The 27,064-nt window shown below is 48.1% G+C and overlaps 1 long non-coding RNA gene and 1 other non-coding gene across 2 annotated transcripts; one reads left to right on the top strand and one right to left on the bottom strand.

Annotated features, from left to right (window-relative positions):
• The first annotated feature begins 1,606 nt into the window (after positions 1-1,606).
• On the top strand, positions 1,607-1,683 carry TRNAE-UUC (transfer RNA glutamic acid (anticodon UUC)). The gene has a single exon. It is a non-coding gene; the product is annotated as a tRNA-Glu (tRNA).
• Positions 1,684-9,139: 7,456 nt separating this feature from the next.
• On the bottom strand, positions 9,140-26,438 carry LOC121818577 (uncharacterized). The gene is made up of 3 exons (XR_006058547.2): positions 26,165-26,438; positions 19,385-19,504; positions 9,140-10,083 (listed from the first exon to the last, which is right to left on the bottom strand). It is a non-coding gene; the product is annotated as an uncharacterized LOC121818577 (long non-coding RNA).
• Positions 26,439-27,064: the final 626 nt, after the last annotated feature.

Genomic DNA, 27,064 nt, shown 5'->3' on the forward strand with positions numbered 1-27,064 from the left:
AGAAACCCAGAGGAAGACAGAGTTTCAGAGCAAAAACCTCAGGAATCTTTTCGTTTCTGGGTTTTAGGTTTTTTGTTTGTTTGTTTAAATATTTATTTGTTTATTTGGCTATGCTGAGTCTTAGTTGTATCATGGGGGACCTAGTTCCCTGACCGGGGATGGAATCCTGGTGACCTGCATTGGAAGCGTGGAGTCTGAGCCACTGGACCACCAGGGAATTCCTTAGATTTTAGGTCTGGGGCCTGAGCTGCCTTATCTATTTAAACATAAGATGTAGGGAGGCTTTCTGGGACTGTTCTAGCCTCCATCATGCAAGGATCCTTCTTCCGACTCCTTGCTGAAACTTTAGTATAGACACTTAATTTTTCCATAAGCAAGGGTATTAGGAAACGATATTTTTGGCAAGCACTGCTTTATGAAGACTTGTTCTCTTTGGATATTTCTATATGAGTATACGTGGATGGTGAGATCACTTGTTTTGGTGAATATTTTTGAAGTGAAGCATCAAAACCAATGCTATGATGTTTGTACACCTTGAAATAAAACATTAGTGGGAAAACTGCATCTGTTGGGAGCCCACGTTGGACCCTGAACCTCAGAAAAGGGAAAAGCGAGATGGTTGTGATTGTGCCTCCCGCCTCCCCACTCCTGGGTTTGCCCCCTACTTCTCCCCCGCCCCTCTGCACACTTCCACCTGCCCCAGGCCCACCATACACGGGAAGAACTGCATCCCATGGGTCCCTGGCACGTCTTGTGGGAGGGCAGGGCAGAGGGCCCTGAAGGTCAGCCTGGGAGCCTTGGGCCTGTTCTGGGAGGAGCTCAGGTTGTGGGTCTGCCCCCTCATCCTGGCCCAGACACTGTTCCTGCCACTTCCTGGATTTTTCTTTGGGAGGCAGGGTCAGGTCAGGAGATGCTGTGCTGGGGCTAGTCGGCCCCTTCTCCCTACAGCTGGGCTTGAACAAACTGAATCCAGGGTGTGGGTCTGGGCAGAAGCCAGTCTCAGTCCTGCCTCCAGATCTCTGTTGTGGCCTCTGGACCAGCTTTCTCCAGACGCCTGCATCTGGGGCCTGGAGCCAGCAGCGCCTTTCCTGGATGTGAAAGTTGTGACATGGCAGCATCTGACCTTTGTTCTCATACAGCTCCCACTCACACGGGCATTTCCAGGTTCCCATCCACACAGCATCTCCCCAACCACAGCTTTGTCCCATGGGCCCTGTGCTAGAGGAGGCCTGAGATGGAGCTTGTAGGGGATTCCTGGGTTGGGAAAGATTGAGGGCAGGAGGAGAAGGGGATGACAGAGGATGAGATGGGTGGATGGCATCACCGACTCAATGGACTTGAGTTTGAGCAAGCTCAGGAGATGGTGAAGGACAGGGAAGCCTTGTGTGTCTGTGGGGTTGGAAAGATTCGGACACGACAGACCAACTGAACAACAACAACCTGGGCCTCTGAGAAGCTGATCTGCGGCTGCAGGGCCTCCAGAGAACACAGTCTGGACCACCGTCTGTCTGGGGTTGCCTGAAGGTGGGCTCTGCGCTTTGTTACTTGGTGTCATACAGTCTCAGCAGCTGCTACTTCTTAAAAATTTTAAAGACATCTGGGGGATTCCCTGGTGGTCTAGTGGTTAGGACTCTGCACTTTCATTGCTGAGGGCCCAGGTTCAATTCCTGGCCGGTTGGGGAACTAAGATCCTGCAAGCCATGCAGCATGGACAACTAAAATAAAAATTAAAAATAAAAGAAGACACGATTTTTCTGGAATGGGTTTAAGTTCACAGCAATATTGAGAGATTTCCCATAAACCCCCTTTCTCTACTTAGGCACACCTTCCTCCACTATTGGCACCCCCGCTCCCAGATGGTATATTTGTCACCACCAATGAGCCTGCATTGACACACCATTATCATCCAAGGTCCATAGTTTACATTAGGGGCCACACTGGAAAGGAACCTTTAAAACTGTTATAAACATTTTTTTAACAAAAAGTTGCATTGAGCAACGAGGTCATCACTGTGACCTTGAGATTTACTTGGGGGCAGTAGTGGAGGTGACAGGCTGATTAAAGTTGGTTCAAGAATGCAAGGCAAGGCATTAGGACACACTTGTATTAGGACAGCAAGTGTGTGTGTCTGTTTGAGTGTGTGTTGTGTGTGTCATGTGTGTGTGCGTGTATGAGTATGTGTGTGTGTGACTGTGTCGTGTGTGTATGAATGTATGTGTATGTGTGTATATGTGTGTGCCGTGTGTGAGAGTATGTGTCATGTGTGTATGAGTATGTGTGTGTGTGACTGTGTGTATCGTGTGTGTATATGAGTGTGTGTGTATGAGTCTCTGTGTGTGTATGTGTGTGTGTCATGTGTAAATGTGTGTGTGCGTGTATGAGTATGTGTGTGTATGACTGTGTGTATTGTGTGTGTGTGTATGAGTGTGTGTATGAGTCTGTGTGTATGTGTGTCATGTGTGAATGTTGTGTGTGAGTGTGTGTGTGTGAGTGTATGTGTGTGTCACGGGGTTGGGGATCAGAGGAGGCAGGATGGTGTCCAGATCGTATGTTAAGGTCAAGGGTTCTGTGGTTTTCCATATAGGAAAGAGCCTAACTGCTGGGCGATCCTTTTCAGATGGAAGCACACGTGAAGACACTCAGGACTGAGCCTGACACATGTAAAGGCTCCGTCCACGTGAGCTGTGATAGCTGTCACCTCACTGCCAGGATCGATTGCCTCATCCTCCTGCTCACGGGCCATGGGGAACTCAGAGCCCTGTGTCTCCCTCCTTCCCGCTCATCTCTGCTCCCCAACTTCAGGGAGGGCATCCCCTCCCTGCGCACAGACATGGCTGTGCCTTTTAGCCTTAAAGAGAGAAATCTTTGTGCTTCCTGGGCTGGTCTAGGTATGAACTGAGGGGCATAGTGGTCCTAGAACCAGGGGAAGGTGGGCAGCCTGAGCACTCAGGCTGTCCGGACTAAGATGCAAAATGGGGGGCAGTGATGTCTAGTCCTGATTCAAGTCCAGAACAAAGTCTTCCGGCAAGACAAGGAGATGAGGGCGTCCCCCACTGATGCGCGCAGGCTTCAGTTGAGTCTAAATATTTTGAGAGAGGGCTCGTAGTCCTAGCTTATCAACTTCCTCGTTTCCACACCTACCCTTGCCTTCTCTGTTCCTGGGTGTATGGGGCAACCTTAAACTCTGGACAGACGGTGACACCATCTCACACTCACTGAGGCTGAAGGTGTCCCTGATGACATTCTCCATCCTCTGCCTCTTTTTCCAGACACGATGAATGTGCTTGGTACCAGGGTGTGCAGCACACAAATACAGGAATTATTTTTGTCTTTTTTTCACCATGAACCATCTTTTTACCATTTTAACTGTGCAGGCTTAAAAAAATTCTTTTTCATATTATAATTGTCTGAGCTCAGAAGAGCCAACAGTGTTACTCATTGTCACCAAAACCCAGATGGTATTTTTATTCTATGCTCAAATTGGCTTCTGCACTTCTTTCCAGGCCCTGTAAGTGCCTTAAAATTTCCATTTATTGGGTCAAGCTGTTCTTTAATCACCAGAAAGTGCAGGACATGCGTATGACTTAGTCTCTTTCAAAGTGAGAGAAAGGAAGGTTTTTTTTTTAATCATCTATGAATGTTTATCTGTTTTAAGAAGAGGAAAGAAATGAGTTTGTTTCTAATACAGGGGGCTTCCCAGATGGCTCAGTGGTTAAAAAATATCCACCTGCCTATGCAGGAGACACAGGAGATTTGGGTTCAATCCCTGGGTTGGGAAGACACCCTGGAGAAGGGAATGGCAACCCATTGCAGTATTCTTGCCTGGAAAAAAATTCCATGGACAGAGGAGACTGGCAGGCCACAGTCCATGGAGTCACAAAGAGGCAGACATGGCTGAGCAGGCGCACACACACTCTAATACAGGCGTCCCTGGGTAACCTCCGGGATTCATCTCAGGGCCTTCCTCGGATGCCCAAATCCAACTCGAGTCTCACAGTTGCCCCTCAGAATCCATGGGTTCTGCATCCTCAGAGGCAGAGAGCTGGCCTCATAGCTCGTAATCGATAAAGAGTGGTTTGCAGGCGGCCCTGGGAGACAGACGGTGACCTGAGTCCAGCTGAGCCTTGACAGAGTGCATGTCTCCATTTCCCCTGTGGGCAAGGCAGGTTTGGACTCCTAGATTAGCAGGGCGTAGTTGCACCCCACAAGGCTGGTTCACAAACCAGTTCCTCTTGGTTCCTGAGAAAAAGTTGAAAGACATTGGAGATGGATGGGAGCCTGGAGGTCTCTAGTTCCACTGGCTCACCTTTTTGGATGGAGAGCTAAGCAGTCCAGCCTGGGGGCAGCATCAAGACCAGAACTCAGACCTTGACTCCAGGGCTCTTTCTCCAAGGGCGAGAAGGCTGCAGAGAGCCTCTCCAGCCTGCAAGAGGAGTCTTGGCTTATCCTGTGATGAAGCCTCGGTGTCAGGGTAAAGCCAGGCCTCCCATGGGAGGGTGAACTTGCCGGAAGAGGCCATGGCGCCTGGTGTCCGGTACTGGACTGGCCTGGTCCTGCCCTTGGCTTTTCCTTCCCCAGCTCTGAATGTCTTTGCAGATCCTGGTGTTGGTGCCCTCAGCCCCAGAGTTGTGGAGTCTGGGACATTCTCCCTTAACTCTGCAGTATGGCGGCCGTCCACGCCCTCCCCAGCATTTGTGATGCATAGCACAGCAGCATGACTCTGCGGCTCACCTTTGACTTCAGGCCTCCTGGGCCTGCACAGTTGAGCCATGTCCCGATTCCCATAAACCTAGAGTCCACTGGGGGGGGGGGGCTTGCTTTAAAAAAAAAGCCATCAGGATGCAGTCACACCGAAGCAGACCTGTGGCTGGGACTGATCTGAGAGGCTTAAGAGGGCTCAAGAAACTCAAGATTAGTGGTGAACTTATTTTAGCCTAAATGGTCCAAAATGAGAGTTCCTGCACTTAACTAGAAAAATGACAGTGTCCCTAAAATTAGTTAGTTTTTCCCCCCAGAAACACCAAAAACTCGGCCCTTTGAGCCACTGAAGCTCTGTTTATTATGGCTTCCAGGAACCAGTCATCTAACCTAGATATTAATGACCCTCTGCTCTGGCGGAATACAGAGGAGTGGGAGAAACATTCTGAGAAATATTGAAGAGTAGTTCCATTAAATTACTAGCAGGGTCTTAAATAGAGAATGGGGACATGAGTCCTGCTTCGAGAGGTGTTATGGGCTGAATTGTGTCCCCAGATAATTTATATATTGAAAATCTTCACCCCTAGTATCCCAGAACATGACCTTATTGGAAATAAAGTCTTTGAAGAGATGATTAAGCTGAAATTAGGTCCAATCTGATTGGTGTCCTTCTAAGAAGAGGAGGTCAGCACACAGTGGCACGTAAGGGATCACCAGCTAAGGACCCTGGGAGAGGATGACCATACACGTTGACGAGATGGGTCTCAGAGGAGCCACCCTGGCTGGTACCTCGATCTAGGATTTCCAGCCTCCAGAGCTGTGAGAGAATGAGGTCCTCTTGTCGATGCAGTTCTGCGGTATTAGTCAGCAGCCACAGCTGACTAACAGGCTGGGGATAGACACTCAGAAGCAGTGTCTGACATCAATTAAGGGTTCCACGGATGCTGCAAGCTCTAGGACCAGGGTTGGGGCAAGACTGAAAGACTACCTCTTTCGTTTCCGTACACCTTAATAGGAAGACTGTGGCATCATAATGTGCAACTTTGATCCTCGTCACGTGTTAACTGTGGACGGAAGGAGAAGACCGGTAGTGAGCATCACCTTCATATCTTTTGGACATCTGTGAGAGGTTGCCGGTACCCACTCCTGCATCCACCTTCCCCTTCCTTCAGAGCAACAGAATACCAGTTTCATTTGAGGTGTGGGTGTGCTCAGCTTTTTCCAGCCTCTTGGCCCTCATATGATGTTCTGCCAAAGAAATGTCCGTGAAAATGTGGGAATTCTGTTCAGTCTCCTCCAAAGGGAGGAGGCACTTCTCTCACATCCCCCTGCTTCTTTCTTTCCACTGCCTGGAATGTGGATGCCATGACTGGAGGTCCAGCAGCCATCTGTTCCATAAGTTGACTCTGAGAAACCGCATATGGCAGAACAGAAAAACAGAAGCAACATTGGGGTCCATTGACTTCATGAAACTGTTTTATCTGCCCTGTAGTGTTTGCTTTAGACTTCTTTTACGTCAGAGAATTAAACCTTTGTGCCTTTAAGACACTGTCGCCAGATCTTTGCTATACTCAGCTGAACTGAATCCTAAAGTTTTCCATGAACTGAGATCAAATGAAGAATCTTTGGTACAAAGAGGTTTAAAAAAGTACATGAGCACACACTTGGTAACTAGAAATTCCACCTTCTTTTCTGCTGCCCCATGTGGTCTGAAAATCACTGAGTTACATGGGGCTGGTGAACTCTGAAGAGTGGGGTGTCCTTCTGGTTCCCATGTTTACCACTTTCAATTCATGATGGAAATGAAAGCCCCCAGAAACTCATGCATCAGCAGCCCACTTGCCCCACAGAGGAAGCCCTTGGGGACCCAGGCAGCTGTGCCACGCAGCAGTGAGTATGGGGAGCTGCTGATGGAGAAACTGAACAACTTTTTCCTTTCCTTGTTTTCTTGGCTTTTGCATGATCTTAATCCATGTTAGCATTTCCATGTGTTTTTCTCTGTAAAATGAGTGACTTTGGAAGTCAGTTGGAGCTTCACAGTTTGGAAAAAGAAGTGGGGTGAAGGAAGGGTAAGACCTGGGTGGGATCAGCCCTGGGAGTGGCCCAGGCCCTCAGTGCCCACTGTCTGTCTCCAGGCAGATGCCAGTCAGGATGGTGGGGTGTGTGTGAAAGAGACCCCCAAAGGCATCCCAGAAGGTCAGCACAGGGGGCCAAGTTTCCCATGGCCATGGTGCAGGGACTCGCCCCAGGCGACAGCGGGACTCTGGCCCAGCTGCAAGTAGAGTGGCTACTAATGAGGGCAGGGCCAGAGCCATGAGCCCGGAAGACACCCAGTAATTGCTGCTGACTGATGGAAGGTATCTGTGGTCAAACCAGATGACTTATTTCAAAACAGCAGCCAGACCAGGCACAGCTGGGATCTTCACACTCAAAGAGGCTCTCTTTCCCTGTCTCTAAGGGGTTAGAATTCTTACAGATGCTGTGAGGGCCTGTGTGTGTGTGTGTGTGTGTGTGTGTGTGTGTGTGTGTGTGTGCATGCTCAGTTGTGTCCTACTCTTTGCAACCCTGTGGACTGTAGCCCAGAATGCTCTTCTGTCCATGGGATTTCCTGGGCAAGAACACTGGAGTGGCTTGCCATTTCCTTCTCCAGGGGATCTTCCTGACTGAGGGACTGAACCTGCATCTCCTACATCTTCCACGTTGGCAGGTGGATTCTTTACTACTAGCGTCACCTGGCAAGACCAGGAGACCCAGTTACATCTGGAGGCTGCTGAGGCCTAGTCACGCCCCAGGGATAAGGATTTAAAAGGTGAGGGCCTAGAAGATAGTCCTTGGTGTCAGGCCTTCCTCTGGGGGTCCTGACAGTTGAGGCTCAGCCCTGGGGGCACTGGCTCCCATCCAGCCTAAGCTGATCCAGGTGAGATGCTCTCCGGCTGCCGGGTGTTCCCAGGACTGGCCTAACCTGACAGGCAGGTACTGTGCCCTCATGGGAGTGGTTCACCTTGAACTTGCCCCTCCAGGAGGGTGGCTGGTGGGGAACCACCCTCACCCAGCCCTATTCTCACACCTGGGTGCTCATCCATCCTGCTGGGTCTTTGGTTTGAAGCCCATCTTAAAACAGAGTGTCTCATGAATGACCAGATATCATGGCTTGCAGACATTAGATGTTTTTACATTGTGCATAACTGGTGACTGGCCTGCTGGGCAGCCTCTAGAATGAGGATGGAACCTCCCTTGCCTGATGGAAGTGGCCCCGGCAGCAGTATTCAGCCTTATCTTGGGAGTGATCAGACTTGGCTGGGGAGTTTTCCAAAAACCTAATGCCTAGGCTGCACCCAAGCCCAATCTTCACTCGAGAGGGGGGCCCTGGCTAGATGGTGATACAGGTGGGTGTTGCTGCTGTCGGTTCACCAAGCCCTCCCCTCGAGGACCCTGACTATGGACCAGGGTCTGCAACTGATCTGAGCTGATCTGAGGTCTTGTGGGCAAGCTCGGGCAAGCTTTGGTCCCAACCTCTACCCGGGGATGGCAGGACCTCCTCTGCAGGTGTACTGTGAAAACCAGGTGTGAGATCAGCTGGGCGGCCCTGCGGAATGCAGCACAGACACCCTTCCATTAACACCTTAACCTCACTTCTGGGTAGAAATCAGACAGCCCCGGAGGGTGAAACGCCCAGGCTGCTCCCCTTCCTCCCGTCTCAGTGTTTTCACAACACTCCCTGCTCCTTACAGCACTGACTTTTTTCTTCTAAGCATTCTCTCTCTTTTCTCTCTCCCAGTCCCTGGTCATTTCATGTCCATTTCCTCACCTGCAGCTCCTCTCAGGAGATATCATAGCAGATGTCTTTTGCTTTCTCTTTCCTTGGCCTTTCCCCCCACAAACATCTCAAATCTCCTGAACTTTCAGCCCCCGCCTCCGAGTCTGTGCCCTTGTCCTGGTGAAGTTGCCCATTCCTTTCAATCATTTCCAGCTTTTTCGCTCTTTCCTTTCATGGGGTCCTATAGTCACCAGAGCCTTTTCCCCAGGTCCAGACCTCTGGAAAGTTGGATTTTGGTGTTCTTCCCACGTGGCTCCTTTTGTAGGGCTAAAACACCTTCCATGTGACCACACCTTGGTTGGATGAGTTTGCTGAATGGTCCTCTGGACCTTTGGCTCATTGTACCTCCCTTTCTTCATAAGCTAGAGGGACCCTTAGGAGTCCAGATGGACAAGTCAAGACCACATGTGTGTGCATATTTGCACACCTGTGTCATGTGTACATGTGTGCATGTGTGTGTGCATGTTCATGGGGGGTGGGTGTGTAGGAGTCTGTAATCTGCACACAGTGAGCCGTTTCTCTCCTTCCATCTGCCAGTGTTTCATTCCCAGTGGGCGGAGTATGATACAGTTTTCAGTAAGATTCCCATCCATCTTCCAGCAAGAACAGAAGAAGTGAAACGTTGATTTCAGTGGGGTTTGATCCAAGTGAGGAAAGCACAGTGAGTTTACATTACTCTACTGGGAAAGGTTTCACCCTGAGGGTATTATAAGGATAGTGTCGGGGCGTGGGCAGCAACATACGTCATGGTGTTTTGATCAGGGTTATGAAAACTGACTCCTGAGTTTATAGTTGCTAGCACTCGTGAATGATTGAATTCCAGGGCACCAGGCTCCCAGAGCCTAAAGTCTGCAGTTTAGATGAGACGGTCATGGCCCTGTGGAGGCTGTTGGCCTCGCCAAGCCTCCTGTGGGCCCCTGGGCTGGGGCTGGCCATGAGAGGGGCGGATGGACTCACCCTGGGATCCTCAGGGTTCATGGTTGGGCCCCCCAGGATGAGGGAACCCGCTGAAAATCCATATACCTGGCTTGACCTGATGCACAGACTCTTGGAGGCAGGAAGTGGTGTGTGTGTGTTCATGCCTAGTTGCTCAGTCCTGTCTAACTCTTTGCCACCCCATGGACTATAGACCACCAGGCTCCTCTGTCCACGGGATTTTCCAGGCAAGAATACTGGAGTGGGTTGCCATTTCCCACTCCCAACTCAGGGATCAAACCCAAGTCTCCTTCGTTGGCAGGTGGATTCTTTACCACTGCATCACCTGGAACCCCACCAGGAAGTAGCCCATACACTGAGCAAGGCAGTGCTGGCCATAAATTCTAAGTGATGAAAGACTTGGGATTGTTCTGAGGGAACTGGGTACTCCTTGCATCTCCTGCCTAGGGAGGCAGAGAAGGGGTCACCAAAGGCCCCAGCCTAGAGCTGCAAACACAATTCTTTTGCACCCAAGAAACGAGGGCTGCGGTGTTCTTCACAACTGCCAAGAGGTAGAGACAGCTCACATACCCATCAGCAGATGACTCTGTCCAGCAAGATGTGCTCTGTCCATGCAGCGGCGTCTTGTTCAGCTATAAATAAGAACAAAAAGCAGATTCCTATAACAACATGGCTGAAACTTGGAAACATTCTGTTACACATGAGGCCACATTTTGTATTATCCTATTTATAAGAACCCAGGGGGCTCAGTGATAAAGAATTTGCCGGCCAATGCAGGGAACACAGATTTGATCCCTGGATCAGGAAGATCCCCAGAAGAAGGAAATGGCAACCCACTCCAGTATTCTTCCTGGGAAATCCCATGGACGGAATGAGCCTGGTGGGCTACAGTTCATGGGGTCACAAAAAGTCAGACACAACATAGAGACTGAACGTGCCTGCATAGGAAATGTCCAGAACAGGCAAATCCACAGACCCAGAAAATAGATAAGTGGTTGCCCAGGGCTGGGCGGGGGCGGGAGAGGCTGGGAGGATTGGGGAGGTGATCACTAGAGGGTGTCTTCCTGAGATGATGAAAGTATTCTAAAGAGGACTGTGGTGACGGTTGTACAATTCTGTGCTTATACTAAAAATGATTGAATTTTGCATTCTAAATGGGTGAATTGTATGGCATATGAATTGTATCCCACATAAAGCTGTTGTGACAAAAAGAGAAAAGAAACTGAAGTGGGCCAGCAGCTATGGACTGTCCAGCTGTCACCAAGGCTGACCTGGAGCCCTCCTACTTCTTGGATCTGCCACCGTGTTCTTATTCTATGCGGACACCTGGACCCTACCAGTTAAATTCTCCTTCTATCGCTCCAGAGAGTCAATCATGATGCCCAACTGCAAGGGCGCTTCCTCGTGGTGGTAAGGGAGGCCCGAGTCACCAGAAGCAGATCAAAGTCTGAGCAGAGTTGCTGCCAGGGACTCAGGTGTTGCACAACTGTATAAATGAGTGATGGGAGTTTTCAGCATTCAGCTTGGCTAGGAACACAGATTTACATGTCAGCATGTCTCATCTTGAATTGACATGAAGTTTTGTCAGTTGCTGCCATTCTTGGCATGGGTCTCATTCATTCCATTTGGAGCCATGTGGTCTGGATCTCAGAGAACTGAAATGGCTGTGATGGCTTTCCAAGATTGTTGTTTTTGTTCAGACACTAAGCCGTTTCTGAGTCATTGTGACCCCATGGACTGGAGTACACCAGGCTCTTCTGTCCTCTACCAAACCTGGAGTTTGCTCAAACTCGTGTCTATTAAGTCAGTGATGCCATCCAACCATCTGTCCTCTCTCGCCCCCTTCTCCTGCCGTCAATCTTTCCCAGCATCAAAGTCCTTTCCAATGAGGCAGCTCTTTGAATCAGGTGGCCAAAATATTGGAGCTTCAGTTTTGGCATCCATCCTTCCAACGAATGGATGATTGAAATCAATCCCTTAAGAACTGATTTCCTTAAGGACTGACTGGTTTGAGAAGTCCAAGGGACTCTCAAGAGTCTTCTCCAGCAGCACAGTTCAAAAGCATCATTTCTTTGCACTCAGCCTTCTTTATGGTCCAACTCTCACATCCATACATGACTACTGGAAAAACCATAGCTTTGACTAACCAGATCTTTTTCAGCAAAGTAATGTCTCTGCTTTTTAATAAACTGTCTAGTGTTGTCATAGCTTTTCTTTCAAGGAGCAAGCGTCTTTGAATTTCACAGCTGCAGGCATTGTCCACAGTGATTTTGGAGCCCAAGAAAATAAAATCTGTCACTGCTTCCACTTTTCCTCCATCTATTTGCCATGAAGTGATGGGACCAGATGCCATGATCTTCATTTTTTGAATGTTGGACTTTAAGCCAGCTTTTTCACTCTCTTCTTTCGCTTTCAACAAGAGGCTCTTTAGTTCTTCTTAGCTTTCTGCCATTAGAGTGCCTTTCAGAAGATAGTTCCCAGGATCACCACCCAAACCAACTATTTGCACGCTGATCCTCACCTTGGAGTTTGTTATGAGGAAAGTGAAATTCAGGCTTTGATGCAAATTCTCCTTACATCAGTCAGGCAGTTCAGTCAGTTCAGTCGCTCAGTCGTGTCTGATTCTCTGCAACCCCACGAACCACAGCACGCCAGGCCTCCCTGTCCATCACCAACTCCCAGAGTCCACCCAAAGCCATGTCCATCGAGTCGATGATGCTATCCAACCATCTCATCCTCTGTTGTCCCCTTCTCCTCCTGCCCTCAATCCTTCCCAGCATTAGGGTCTTTTCCAATGAGTCAGCTCTTCACATCAGGTGGAATACTATGGTCAATTACATTCATTTATTTGGAAACTGAATAAGGGTGTGTTATATATTGACTATGCCAAAGCTTTTGACTGTGTGGATCTCAATAAACTGTAGAAAATTCTGAAAGAGATGGGAATACAGACCACCTGACCTGCCTCTTGAGAAACTTATATGCAGGTCAGGAAGCAACAGTTAGAACTGGATATGGAACAACAGACTGGTTCCAAATAAGAAAGGGAGTACATCAAGGCTGTATATTGTCACCCTGCTTATTTAACTTTTATGCAGAGTACATCATGAGAAATGCTGGGCTGGATGAAGCACAAGCTGGAATCAAGATTACTGGGAGAAATATCAATAACCTCATATATGCAGATGACACCACCCTTATGGCAGAAAGTGAAGAGGAACTAAAGGGCCCCTTGATGAAAGTGAAAGAGGAGAGTGAAAAAGTTGGCTTAAAGCTCAACATCCAGAAAACGAAGATCATGGCATCTGGTCCCATCACTTCATGGGAAATAGATGGGGAAACAGTGGAAACAGTGTCACACTTTATTTTTTGGGGGGGCTCCAAAATCACTGCAGATGGTGATTGCAGCCATGAAATGAAAAGACGCTTACTCCTTGGAAGGAAAGTTATGACCAACCTAGATAGCATATTCAAAAGCAGAGACATTACTTTGCCAACAAAGTCTGTCTAGTCAAGGCTATGGTTTTTCCAGTGGTCATGTATGGATGTGAGAGTTGGACTGTGAAGAAAGCTGAGCACCGAAGAATTGATGCTTTTGAACTGTGGTGTTGGAGAAGACTCTTGAGATTCCCTGGGACTGCAAGGAGATCCAACCAGTCCATCCTAAAGGAGATCAGTCCTGGGTGTTCTTTGGAAGGACTGATGCTAAAGCTGAAACTCCAGTACTTTGGCCACCTCATGAGAAGAGTTGACTCATTGGAAAAGACTCTGATGCTGGGAGGGATTGGGGACAGGAGGAGAAGGGGACGACCCAGGATGAGATGGCTGGATGGCATTATGGAGTCGATGGACATGAGTTTGAGTGAACTCCAGGAGTTGGTGATGGACAGGGAGGCCTGGTGTGCTGCGATTCATGGGGTTGCAAATGGTTGGACATGACTGAGTGATAGAACTGAACTGAACTGAACTGATGTCCGTTTAATTGAAAATGGATAAGGGCGCATCATGTTTTAGAATGAGAAAATATTATTCTAGGAGTAATGCTCTGTGATCCATTTCATTCCATCACAACGAGTCCAAATTATCCATCATGATCTTTAGGTAACAACAAAACATCTGGAGCTAGGATTTTCTGACATTTAGAAACTTGCTTCTAAATTAATTTGTCCTACAAAATCGATGCTTAGCTGCCAACTGCCATCCTACTCTGATTAAGCGTGAAGGGGAGGAGGGAATTCAGCCCAGTGGTGTGTATCTGGGGCGAGGTGACTGTCCTAATGAGCCTGGAATCGCACTGCGGAGGAACCATCTGGTCAGCTGGGCCTGAAGGGGACGTCAGTCCTGATCTTCCTGCCATGAATTACACCCAGCTGGTGTCTTCCCTCAATTTCACCCAGCTGGTATCTCCTGCAGGGTGAGATCTGAAACAGATGAAAACACGGTGGGAGCTTTGGGTGTTGGGGAACAGGTGGCTGCCAGCATGTTGAATCCATATGTGATAGGCCTCAGAGACTTTTAATTGACAGCAGTGGTGAATCACAAAGGTAGATGCTTTGCTATGACTGGAACCAGAGTTAAGGATGGGCAGAGACTGCAGTCCTCGTCGACCTTCCTTCTGGCACTGCTGGCTGTGGGGTAGTTGCAGCCAAAGGCAGAAGGAAGCTCAGCTTCTGGGGGTGCCCTCATTCATTATGCGTCTGCTGCTGCAGTAGTTCAGGGGTGCAGGCTTGCCTGGCTAGCCCTGGTGGTGGCAGGTGGGTCCTGCTGGCCCCTTGAAGCTGCCTATGATGCCTGAGGCTGAGGAGGGGATCCCTCCGTGAGGGGTCCTAGGTGGGCTGCGTGAGGCGGTGGTGGGGCTGGGGACACAGGTTCTAAAAGGTGATATCCTATTTCAGAGCGTCTGTTTAACCCTTTGTTAGGGCTCTTGTGCCCTGTCCCCCTCTAGGACAGAGTCCCTCCTTCAGGGGCTCCTTACCTCTCCATCTAAGGAGTCAGGAGACCAGGGCAAAGACTGACACATGCTTGAGACCTCAAACCTCGCGGTCTCTTGGGCGGAATGAGAGAGCCATCGGACACCTGTCGTGCTGAGCACAGGGTACACAGGGCCAAGTGTTGTCACCTTGGTGGCTAGTTTAATACCATCACCCGTATTTGTGAGAGCACTAACATGACAACTTAAACCACTTTACAGTTTTACAAAGCCTTCTGCCTCCATGGTTTCATTTGATGCTGACAAGGACTTGAGGGCCAGGTACGAACCTCCTCCTCATTTTACCCACGAGGAAGCAGAGACTCAGGGAAGCAAGCTGCAGCCAAGTAGGTGGTAACTGATGAAGCTGGACCCTGTGGGAACTTGGAGCCTCAAGACCTGGTTCTGGTTCTGTTTGGGGACAATGGCTCTTCTCGGGACAACTGGGCACTTGCAGGAGGGTAGGTGCCCTGGCCAGGCCCACAGTTCCCTCCGTGAGCTCTTGTCCTGCCCCTAAGAACCAAGAACATCATTTGTCAGATGGCCAGCAAGGGCCATGTGTTGCCTTGGAATCCATTTGGCTAAGGCTCAAACATATTAAGTCCCATATAATTAATTCCTTTTGTCAAGGACTCCCAGTCCACCTTTTGTATCCTGTTCCATTCCCCACCCTACCCAGTCTGCCTCAGCCTGGGGGTTTTTCTGGGCATCTGGTTCCAGTCTCGGCTTGCCCCACATGCCCCTGGGTTGTGGTTTTGATTCCTGGAATAGACTTCTTCAAGATCTTGCAGGCCCCTGCATGGGAGGTATCCATGAAGAAATGGACAAAATTCCATCATCACACAGATTCTGTGTACCTGCTGTGGCTTGAACGTTTGAGTCCCCCACCCCTCAAGTTCACATGTTGAAATCTTAATGCCTGATGTAATGATGGTCTTGGAAGGTGGGGACTTGGATAATTGATTAGGTCATGAGGGTAAAGTCCTCATAAGCAGGATCAGGGCCCTTATAAAAGAGACCCCAGAGAGCTCCCGGCCCCTTCTTCCATGTGAGGATCCAGCAAGAAGGCACCGTCTGTGAACCAGGAAGAGACTCTCAGCAGATACCGAACCTCCTACAGCCTTGATCTTGGACTTCCAGCCTCCAGAAGCATGAGAAATGAATGAATGCTGTATCTTAGCTGCCTGGTCTCAGGCATTTTCAGTTGCCTGAACTAAGAAGTTATCTATTTATATTGTATATATTTTCAGCCTGGGCCACTTCTTGGTGGGAGGGAGAAGACATTAATTTCACAGGTTGACAGTCTATTGCATGAAGCAGTGCTATTTTCTTATTTCCCTCTTTCTGATGGTGCGGAGCTCCTCTTGGGTATGGGGCTTGGGATTTGTATAAACACATCTGAGCCCAGCCTTTCTCTGGCTCAGCCACCAGCTTTCACTGCCATCAAGAGCTATCGTCCCCAGCATTGGCCCCACCCAGCACCTCTGGTTCCGTTCAGTTCTGGTCTCGTCTTGTCAGCCAGGTGACCACGGGGCAGGAGAGAGCAGACCCCTCTTCTGTCTACTTTGGGTAGTCACCAGGCTTCCCCGGGGCTTCTGAGGTTTGGCCTTGCTTGATTCAGCATTTGTGAGTGCACAGGCCCCCTGTGGGCAGGGGCAGTGAGAGGGGACTGTGGACAGAGTGAAGAAAATGCCCTGGAAGCAGATGCCTTGACCTTGACTCCTCAGTCCTCCAGGTCCTGGGACTGGCCAGTCAGTCACTTGCCAACTGCACTTAGACTCTTAGCTAAATCTCATGCGGGAGATTCCATCTAAATGGTGTGGGTATGTGTTTGTGTCTCTGTGTGCAGTATTACTATGCATTTCCCACCTTAAGACTTTCAAAGGGCTTTCCTGGTGGTCCAGAGGTTAAGAATCCACCTGCCAATGTAGGGGATTCAGGTTCGACCCCTGGTGGGAGAGCTAAGAGCCCATGGTCCCCAGGGTGACTAAGGTCTCACACTGCAACTGCTGAGCCCTCGCAGCAAAATTAAAAAAAAAAAAAAAAAAGATTTTCAAGACCCAGGGATCTGAAAGTGAAAGTGAAAGTGAAGTTGCTCAGTCGTGTCTGACTCTTTGTGACCCCGTGGACTATAGCCCACTAGGCGTCTCCGTCCATGGGATTCTCCAGACAAGAATACTGGAGTGGGGTGCCATCTGAAGCACCCTTGTTTTCACTATCCTTTGCCTCCCCAAGCCTCACCCTCCTGCCCCCCACCTCCCCACCCCTCACCCCACCCCCTCCACCTTCCTTGGTCAATTCCCCTTCCCTTCCTGCTTGTTTCAGGGCAACTAGGTCCCTGTGGTCCCTGGAATCTGCCAATGAGGGCTGGCATCTGTCAGGGTGCAGGATGTACCTTATAGGAGCACAGACCCGAACAGGTAGAAGAATGGAGAATTCAAATCTGCTCTTTCGGTGCTGAACATGGAATTCAAAGGCAGGCAGGTCTTCTCATCACTGGAATCCATGGCAGAGAGGGGCGCACAATAAAATAATGATTTGTTGGAAGGCAGTCTTTTTTCCAGTGGTTCTGCATTTCTGTGTGTGACCTGGGCTGAGGTTAGCTCCTATCTATCCTCAAACATCCCTGAAAGGAGGCATGAAAGTGTAGGGAGGCAAAGGTGGGGCAGGATGTGGCCTTAGAGATGCAGGGCAGAGCGAGCTGATGGGGGAGAGTCCTTCCCCTAGATGTGAGTGAGTGACTGTAGGAACCGCTGGTTTTCATGCAAATCAGAGTGGCCCTGTTGACAAGGCAGGCAGGGAAGTTAAAGGGTAAATAAGTTAGAAGACAACAAATAGAATCAGAAGTATGTGCTTTCTATGTACAACTTAACTGCATTTAGGGAATGTTGCCCTCCTCTGCCCTAGCTTCCAAAGGGCTTCCCAGGTGGCTCCATTATTACAGTCACCTGTTAGGTGACTTTAGGGTGTGGGGACCTTTCATTCCTCCGTGACTGCAGTCTCCACCACCACCTTTGCCTAAACAGCTGAAAGGCCAGCCGCCCAGCATGTCTGGAAGCCTTAGCAGGTTCCTGCTGGCTCCCCTGGACCGAGCCTGACTCCTGCCCAGCATCCACCCCACCCTCCTAGCAGGTATAGGAAGGGGGGGGGGGCTCCAGGAGAAGACACTGCCTCCTCGATTCAGCATGATTTTAGGACAAGGGTCATCATCCATGACATCCTCTCCCCGTGTCCCAAAATGCAGAAGAAAAAGTCGGGCCATTTCAGCAGACTCCAGCACAAGGGAGGGTCAGGGCATCGTGGCTTTTACATTTTGTTTTTAAAACAATAAGGCAGGATTTAGACATTGGCAACTGACTATTCTATGTCTGGTTGAAACAGGATGGAATCTTTGACAGCACCATTTACTCAAAACCTGGCTCAGTGGGAAAAAAAGATTTTGGCTCCTTGGAGGCTGTGCTGGGGGAGGGGAGGGGGGAATTCCAGGAAACCAAAATTGGGTTTCAGCATCTCCAGTCCAAACATTTGGGGAGCCGTTGGTTTCCATGTCTGTTGGGGAACAGGGTGACCTCATCCTGATGCATGTGGCCTGACCTTGCTGCTGCAAAAGGGGCTGTGTGTTGGGGAGAAGTGATTGCCATTTCTTATCTATAGGGAAAGGTACCCACTGTGCATATCAGAAGTTAGAAGTTGTAAGTAAAGCAATAGCAAGCTGTCACTCCAGGCCTTCAGAACTTCAGTGTGGCCAAAAGGAATTTATTTTAAGATTCTGATGTCATAACCTCGGCAGTTTATTTTCTGAGCAATGCGCCGTGTCTTGGAGACACGGACACCTCACTACAGCGTTAGGTCATTACCGCAGCCCCCAGATGAAAGCCAGGTATGAGGTCACTGGCTGGCTGCTACTGAGTCCACATTTACAACCGAGGTGTGGACCACTTAGTGGGGCAGCCGCCATCTCCGATGCTTTATTGCTCTTACTGATTCTAGCTGATACTTTTTGGCACACGAGGTGCTGGGCTGTGAGGAGGTGAGGTCCAGGGGAACAGAGCTGTACAAACACAGGGAGGTAGTAGATGCTTCTGTCCTGTGGGAGTGCAGGAAAATATCCGATTATTTCCTTTCCTCCACAGTAACAAGGTCTTTCTACTTAGAAATGTCTCTTAATATTAGTCTTCCCTGTTGGCTCAGATGGCAAGGAATCTGCCTGCAATGCAGGAGACCTGTGTTCCATCCTTGGGTTGGGAAGAACCCCTGGAGAAGGAAATGGCAACCCACTCTAGTATTCTTGCCTGGAGAATCCCATGGACAGAGGAGCCTGGGAGGCTACACAGTCCATGGGGTCGCAAAGAATGGACATGACTGAGCGACTATCGCTCAACAAGGCAGGGGAGGATCAGGTTCTCTGGAGACTTGCTTGCATCCAACTGACCTCTTTTGTAACTGTCTGTTAGTTGCTTGTCTGATGCCAGGGACAGGTCAGCCGGAAGTGGTGGGAATTTCTGCTGCAACTTTGGCATTTACACCTGTAGCTGAATTCATTGCTCGTGAGTCGACGTCCTTGATTAAAACTCCATCACCTTTCTTTTTTCTTTTTTCCCAATAGCAAGCATCCTCTAAATGAGCTGCTACTCAAAAACTGATGTGCCCATGAGTGATCTGGAGGGTTTATGAAATGGCAGCTTCTGATGTAGTGGGTGTGAGGCCAGCCTGGGTCAGTGTAGACTAACTGTGATGCTGCTGCCAATGGTCTGGGGACCACACTTTGAGTAGCCGAACCCAAAACCGCCTTGGGCCCCAGGAGACTTCTAGACTGCTTCTAATGTGGTTTCCTCCATAGCACCTGAGGTCCACAGTCCTGACAGGTAAGTGAACAGACTGAGTCTCCGTGGCCCAGCTGATGGCACAAATGTGGACGGACAGTGAGTTCCTGTTGGCGAGAAGCAAGGGAAAAACAGACTTACCTGTCAGTTGGGAAGGTGTGGATGGGAGACCTGAGGTCGGGAGGAGAGAAAGCCATGGGGCCTGAGACTCAGAAGGCAGAGGGGCTGTTGCATAGAGGGCGGAGGTCAGCAGGGCCCATCCTGGAAAGGAGGAGAGAGGACAGATGGTGTAGGGAAACTGAGCAGGACCTGGACACCCTCAAAGAGACCTCAGGGGACCCCGGAAGTGGGCAGCCAGGGGCTCACCTGTCAGAACACCACGTGCAGCCAGTGATGGCTTCAGCCCAGAACCCAAGTGGGAACTTGCACTGGCCTCACTGTCCAGGGACCCTCTGCTCCCAAGGTGCGTGGTCTGCATGTCCCCACTCATCATGGTTACAAAGCCCAGCAGACAGCAGCCCATGAGACCTTACTGCAGGCTTTTGACTCTATTGTTGTTGCTGTTGTTCACTTGCTAACTTGTGTCTGACTCTTTGCGACCCCATGGACTGCAGCACACCAGGCCTTCCTTTACCATTTCCCAGAGTTTGCTCAAACTCATGCTCATCGAGTTGGTGATGTCATCCAACTCTCTCATCCTCTTTTACTCCCTTCTCCTCCTGCCTTCAATTTTTCCCAGCATCAGCGTCTTTTCCAATGAGTTGGCTCTTCATATCAGATGACCAGAGTATAGGAGCTTCAGATTCAGCATAACTGCCCTTGAAACCCTTCATGCCTATAGACGCCAAGCAGGTGTCTCGACTTGTAGGAGTCTTCAGGGCAGATGGCCTGGACAAGTACTGCCCAATGAGAGACTACCTTTCTATGTTCCCAGATAGGGGCTTACCCAAGGGGTCAAGGGGTCAAGGTAGTGCGCTGCCATTTTGATGATTTAAAAATTTCTCATTGTGATATATAATTTCAGCCTTAGAAAAAAGTTGCAAGAATAGGACAAAAAATTCCTGTATTTTCAACTGATTTACGAGCTGGTAGAATTTTGCTCCACTCTCTCTCTCTCTAGTTTAATTTCTATGTATATATCTTTCTAAAATATTTATATAGCATAATCTCTCCCATCACTTCATGGGAAATGGATGGGGAAACAGTGGAAACAGTGTCAGACTAATTTTTGGGGCTCCAAAATCACTGCAGATGGTGATTGCAGCCATGAAATTAAAAGACGCTTCCTCCTTGAAAGGAAAGTTATGTCCAACCTAGATAGCATATTCAAAACCAGAGACATTACTTTGCCAACAAAGGTCCATCTAGTCAAGGCTATGGTTTTCCAGTGGTCATGTATGGATGTGAGAGTTGGACTGTGAAGAAAGCTGAGCGCTGAAGAATTGATGCTTTTGAACTGTGGTGTTGGAGAAGATTCTTGAGAGTCCCTGGGACTGCAAGGAGATCCAACCAGTCCATTTTAAAGGAGATCAGTCCTGGGTGTTCATTGGAAGGAATGATGCTGAAGCTGAAACTCCAATACTTTGGCCACCTCATGCGAAGAGTTGACTCATTGGAAAAGACCCTGATGCTGGGAGGGATTGAGGGCAGGAGGAGAAGGGGACGACCGAGGATGAGATGGCTGGATGGCATCATGGACTCGATGGATGTGAGTCTGAGTGAACTCCGGGAGATGGTGATGGACAGGGAGGCCTGGTGTGCTGTGATTCATGGGGTCGCAAAGAGTCGGACACGACTGAGCAACTGAACTGAACTGAGCATAATCTGTCTATGTCTGTATCTTTTCATGTATATAGTATAATCTCCATCTGCACACGGATATCTTTTCTTAGATATTTATAGTATAATCTGTCTCTTTATATATTTCCTTTTATATATACATATAGAATAGTCTGTTTATGTATATACTTTTCATATATATATAGTATAATCTGTTACATATATATATATATGGCAGAAAGTGAAAAAGAACTAAAGAGCCTCTTGAGGATGGTGAAAGAAAAGAGTGAAAAAGTGCAAAAGCTGGCTTAAAATTCAACATTCAAGAAAATGAAGATCATGGCATCCGGTCACATCACTTCATGGCAAATAGATGGGGAAACAATGGAGACAGTGATGGATTTTCTTTTCTTGGGCTCCAAAATCACTGTGGACAGTGACCACAGCCATGAAATTAGAAGATGCTTGCCTCTTGGAAGGAAAGCTGTGACAAACCTAGACAGCATACTAAAAAGTAAAGACATAACTTTGCTGACAAAGGTCTGTGTAGTCAAAGCTATGGTTTTTCCAGTAGGCATGTACTGACGTGAGAGTTGGACCATAAAGAAGGCAGAGAGGTGAAGAACTGATGCCTTTGAACTGTAGTGGAGAAGACTCTTGAGAGTCCCTTGAACTGCAAGGAGGTCAAATCAGTCAATCCTAAAGGAAATCAGTCCTGAATATTCATTGGAAGGATGGATGCTGAAGCTGAACCTCCAATACTTTGGCCACCCCATGTGAAGAGCTGACTCATTGGAAAAGACCCTGATGCTGGGAAAAAATAAAGGCAAAAGGGGAAGAGGTGGCAGAGGATGAGATGGTTGGATGGCATCACCGACTCAATGGACATGAGTTTGAGCAAACTTTGGAAGACAGTGAAGCCTGGTGTGCTGCAGTCTATGGGATCACTAAGAGTCAGACACGACTTAGCAACTGAAGAAGCAAAAACTATAGAATATAACCTTTATGCTATGCTATATACATATACGTATATGAGTATATATAGTATAAACTCTATGCTATGGTCTGAATGTTTTTTTGTCCTCCCGAAATTCCTATGTTGAAATATAATTGCCAATGTGATGGTCTTAGGAGGTGGGGCCTTTGGGAGGTAATGAGGTCATGAGGCTGGAGCCCTCATGAATGGAATCAGTGCTTTATAGGAAGAGGTCCCACAGAGTTTCCTCACTCTCTACCATGTGAGAATACAATGAAAAAATGTCCCCTACAAACCAGAAAGTTGGTCCTCATCAGACACTGAATCTGCTGGAGTCTTAATCTGGACTTTCCAAGCCTCCAGAACTGTGAGATATAAATGTCTATAGTTTATAAGTCACCCACCTAGTTTCTGGTGGCTCAGACACCTGCCTGGGATGAAGAAGACTCAGGCTTGCATCAGGAAGATCCCCTGGAGAAGGAAATGGCAACCCACTCCAGTATACTTGCCTGGAGAATCCCATGGACAGAGGAGCCTGACAAGCTACAGTCCATGGGGTCTCAAAAGAACTAGACACCACTGAGCAACTAACACTTTCACTTTTTCAACTAAGTCTAGGTATTCTGTTTTAGCAGCCTGGATGGACTAAGAAATTTTGTCTAAACATGTATCTTTTCATATATATATTGTAATCTTTATGTATATGTCTTTTCATATGTACATAGAACATCTGTTTCATCTGTGTTTTCATCTGTGTGTTTGTACCAAAGACATCCTTTTATATCACCGTAGTACATTTGTTAAAATCAGGAGACAACATTGTTACATTCTAGTCTCTCATCTGTCATCCATATTCAAAGGTAATGTGTTTTTTTATGTTAAAACATGTAAATCTGGTTAATAGCATGATTATCTGATACCGATCAGTTACCACTTCCACCATCAATGCAATAGAGCAAATTAAAATGATGGTGGCTTGTTCCTGTGAACAGGATGACTTTAAGTGAAACAACTTTGCTGTGACCTCTTCCTGGTGGGTCAAAGCTGCTGGTTGGCTGGTCCCTTATTATCCTCACAAGTTCCCTCACCAGGACGAGTATGGGAGGTACTCTTGCCTGATTCTATTCCTTTGAAAAGGTTTAGAGAGTTTGACAAACATTCAGATAATTGAGTGTTCCGAGATTACTTCTTTTGGAAAATAGAGGGATCCTTTCTGCAGGAAAGATATTGTCACTGGTGATGAGTGGAAGTAAAGAAGTGTTACAAATGAGCCAAACATTTTTGTAGCATAGAAAATACAAAATTACAGAACAGAATAGAGTCACAGATGTAGAAAGCAGACTTATGGTTTCTAAGGGGGAAGGTGGAGAGGAATAAATTGGGAGATTGGGATGAACATATACACACTATTACATATGAAATCGATAACTTATAAGGACCTATTGGGGCTTCCCTGGTAGCTCAGGTAGTTAAGAATCTTCCTGCAATGCAGGAGACCAAGGTTCAGTCTCTGGGTTGGGAAGATGCCTGGGAGAAGGGAATGACAACCCACTCTAGTATTCTTGCCTGGGAAATCCCATTGGCAGAGGAGCCTGGCAGGCTATAGTCCATGGGGGTCACAGAGAGTCGAACATGACTTAGTGACTAAACCTCCACCAAGGACCTGCTGTGTAGCACAGGTAAATCTACTCAGTCCTCTGGAATCACCTATATGGGATAAGAATCTGAAAAAGAGTGGATATGTGTAAATATATGGCTGATTCACCTTGCTGTACACCTGAAGCTAATACAACATTTTAAATTGACTACACTTTGGTAGAAATTAATAAACATATTGCTGTTGTTTGGTCACTAAGTAGAGTCTGACTCTTTTGTGACCTCATAGATTGTAGCCCACCAGGCTCCTCTGTCCATGAATACTGGAGTGGGTTGCCATATTCTTCTTCACGGGATCTTTCCAACCCAGGGATTGAATCCACATCTCTGCACTGGCAGGCAGAATCTTTAACACTGAGCCACCGGGGAAGCCCAGTTAAAAAATAAATATGCCCTTTACAACTACTTTTTTGGGGTCCAGAATCCTTTTCAGAATCACGTGTTACTTTTAGTTTTATGATCATAATGGTATTGAGGAAAAATATCTTCACTTTCTTTAGTAAAGGAAAATGCAAAATTAGAGTCAATGGTATAAATATTGCTTTATTTAAAGGCTTGGAATCCACAAATTCTTTCTTTAGGTCAGCAAAAATCTAAAACAATCAACCTGGGCAAACCTCCAGTGACTGACACTGGGGAGCAGGGGTATAAGGCCCTATTTCAGGTGTGCTTATGGTGCATGCCGTCCTGACCCCGGCCTGGCCTGGGTCTGGGAGGTAGTGCCTAGTTCTCTGCCCTTGAACCTGGTTTGAGACTCTGCTCTTGTGTAAAAAGGCAGATTTCTGACCCCATTCTTCCATCATGAGGTTGATTACAAAGTTCTCCCTAGCCATGAAGGAATGAAAGCTCCCCAGCTAAGTTTAAGCCACAAGTCAGCCATCTTCCCAAAAAGTGAAAGTGAAAAAGTCACTCAGTCGTATCTGATTCTTTGCGACCGCATCAACTATATCGTCCATGGAATTCTCCAGGCCAGACTATTGGAGTGGGTAGCCTATCCCTTCTCCAGTGGATATCCCCGACCCAGGAATTGAACCGGGGTCTCCTTCACTGCAGGTGGACTCTTTACCAGCTGAGCCATCAGGAAAGCCCATAAATGAATAATAATTCTTTGTCCAGAGTGATGTCGGTCACACCAGCCTCAAAGTCCTGTCCCTCTGCGGGGTGACTTTATCACCGAGGTCCTGAGTGGCTTAAGGGACAAGAGAGGTGACAGTGAGATGGTTCTTGGCCACACTCTTCCAGCCCTAAGCCAGGGCAGGACAGAGATCGGAGTCTCTGAGAGGCTGGGACCTCTTGCATTCCAGCCTCCAGCAGGAGAGACTGTGAAGTACCACCTGCAAAATTAAGGTGTGTTTTTAGCCTGTCTTTTATCTTAAAAAAAAAAAAAAAAAGGCAACCAAACCTTTGTAATGTTTATTAAATGTTTTACCTAACAGCAAAATGTCCAGGATGCTTCATGGGTGAACAGAGGATACCTACAAGGTAACTAAACCTGGCTCAAATCATACACTGGATTTCTCCATGTGGGGTTTTGAGGTGGTCTCATCTTCCTAACTGTGCTTTGATAGTGGTAGCAAAAAAAAATTCCCATGACACCTGTCCTCTATTGCAGGTGAGGAAGCAGGGCCTCACAGCGTGCAGGAAGTTTGTCCAAGGTGACCCAGTTAGTGTAGGGCAGAGCCAGGCTGTTTCAGAGGCTAACATTTTCAGAGGTCACCAGTACCTCAGAGGTCATCACCTGCAGTATCATCATTTTTGAGGCCACCAGTTCAGAGGTCATCATCCCAGATGTGGCCAGGGTACGGCCTGGTGCCAGAGGTTGTGGAGATGCTGTGTGAGCCAGAAGCAGTCATCTGGCAGGTGCGCTTGGGCATGGCCTCTGCACCTGGCCGGCCGCGCCTCAGCCCTGATCTGACAGGCGTGTCCTGCTATGCTCCCTTTGATGATCAACAGCCAAGAGATCCCCAAAGGCCGCTCCCATGCATCTGCTCTTCTGCCCAAAGCGCCCAGTTCCCTGTTGAGGCAGGATGGGGGTGGAATCAGACGGTCTGAGTCTGAACCCTTGTTTTCTGTCTGGAAAGGAGCACACTAGCACGTCTCCTGTCCACTCTCTCAGCTGTTTTAAGGAATCCACGCACACGAAAGGGACAAGCCCGTGGGCTGCATCTTAACAGCATGATCAGATACACAGAAGGAACCTGGCCAGGCTTTTGCAATTGCTGTCTATACACCTTTTGAGGGATTAGGGCTTTTGGGAACCAGTATTTTTTTTTTTTCCAAATTTTTAAAAATTTTATTTTTAATTGGGAGAAAATTGCTTTACAATATTGTATTGGCTTCTGCCATACAACAACACGAATCAGCTATAAGTATACATATATCCTTTCCCCGGAAGCCAGCTTTTTAATCCTAAGCATTTTATTTTGAAAATGTTCAGACATACAGAAAGGTTGGCACACATTGTGACAGTGAGCACTGTAGATTCTACAATTAACACGCACTCCACTCACCTTCTCACATCTCTAGTATCTATTTCCCTCCATCCTTCAGACTGTGCTGTCTTGTTTTTGATTCAAAGTGACTTGCAGATATGAAAGCGCTGCACCCTGAATACTTCACTGTGGGTAACATTAGAGTCCAGCATTTGTTTAGAGCTTTTCATTTTTAAAAAATAAAATTTAGGTACATTGATATGCACACGTTACATGTACAGTCACTGAATCTTGAATTGTCAGCATTAGCGGCTCCCGAGGATGTCTCTGGCCTCTGAATGTCCTTGCATGATCCAAGTTCACACTGTTGTTCTGCTGCTGTGCTCTCTTCCCAAAGCTCCCTCCCACTCACTGGACAAACCCACTTTCCCCTTTAGGGACTTTCCTGTGAATCAGTGTCTAAGACTGTTGCCCCGGGCAAGGGCTCAGCCTGTCCCGGCAGCATGAGGCCAGCCTGCAATCCTCCAGCTCTTAGGACCATACATGGTCTTCAGTCTTCTTGAATACTCCCAGTGTCGGGGAGCTCATTACCACCCTTGGCAGCCATCTACCCTGATCTAAACACGAGAAGGAGAATTCCATGGACAGATGAGCCTGCTGGGCTATAGTCCATGGGGTTACAAAGAGTTGGACACAACTGATCGACTAACACTTTCACTTTGGGTCTCCCTAGGTGGCACTATTGGTAAAGAGCCCGCCTGCTAAGGCAGTATACATGAGAAACGTGGGTTCAATCCCTGGGTTGGGAAGATCCCCTAAAAGGAGGGCATGGCAACCCACTCCAGTATTCTTGCCTGGGAAATCCCATGGACAGAGAAGCCTGGAGGGCTACAGTCCATGGGGTTGCAGAGAGTTGGACAAGACTGAAGCGATTTAGCACACACACAAGCATGAGAAACCTCTTCCTGAGCTAAGCCG

The sequence above is a fragment of the Ovis aries genome, chromosome 1 (assembly GCF_016772045.2).
Source record: "Ovis aries strain OAR_USU_Benz2616 breed Rambouillet chromosome 1, ARS-UI_Ramb_v3.0, whole genome shotgun sequence".
In the NCBI taxonomy this organism is placed as follows: domain Eukaryota; kingdom Metazoa; phylum Chordata; class Mammalia; order Artiodactyla; family Bovidae; genus Ovis; species Ovis aries.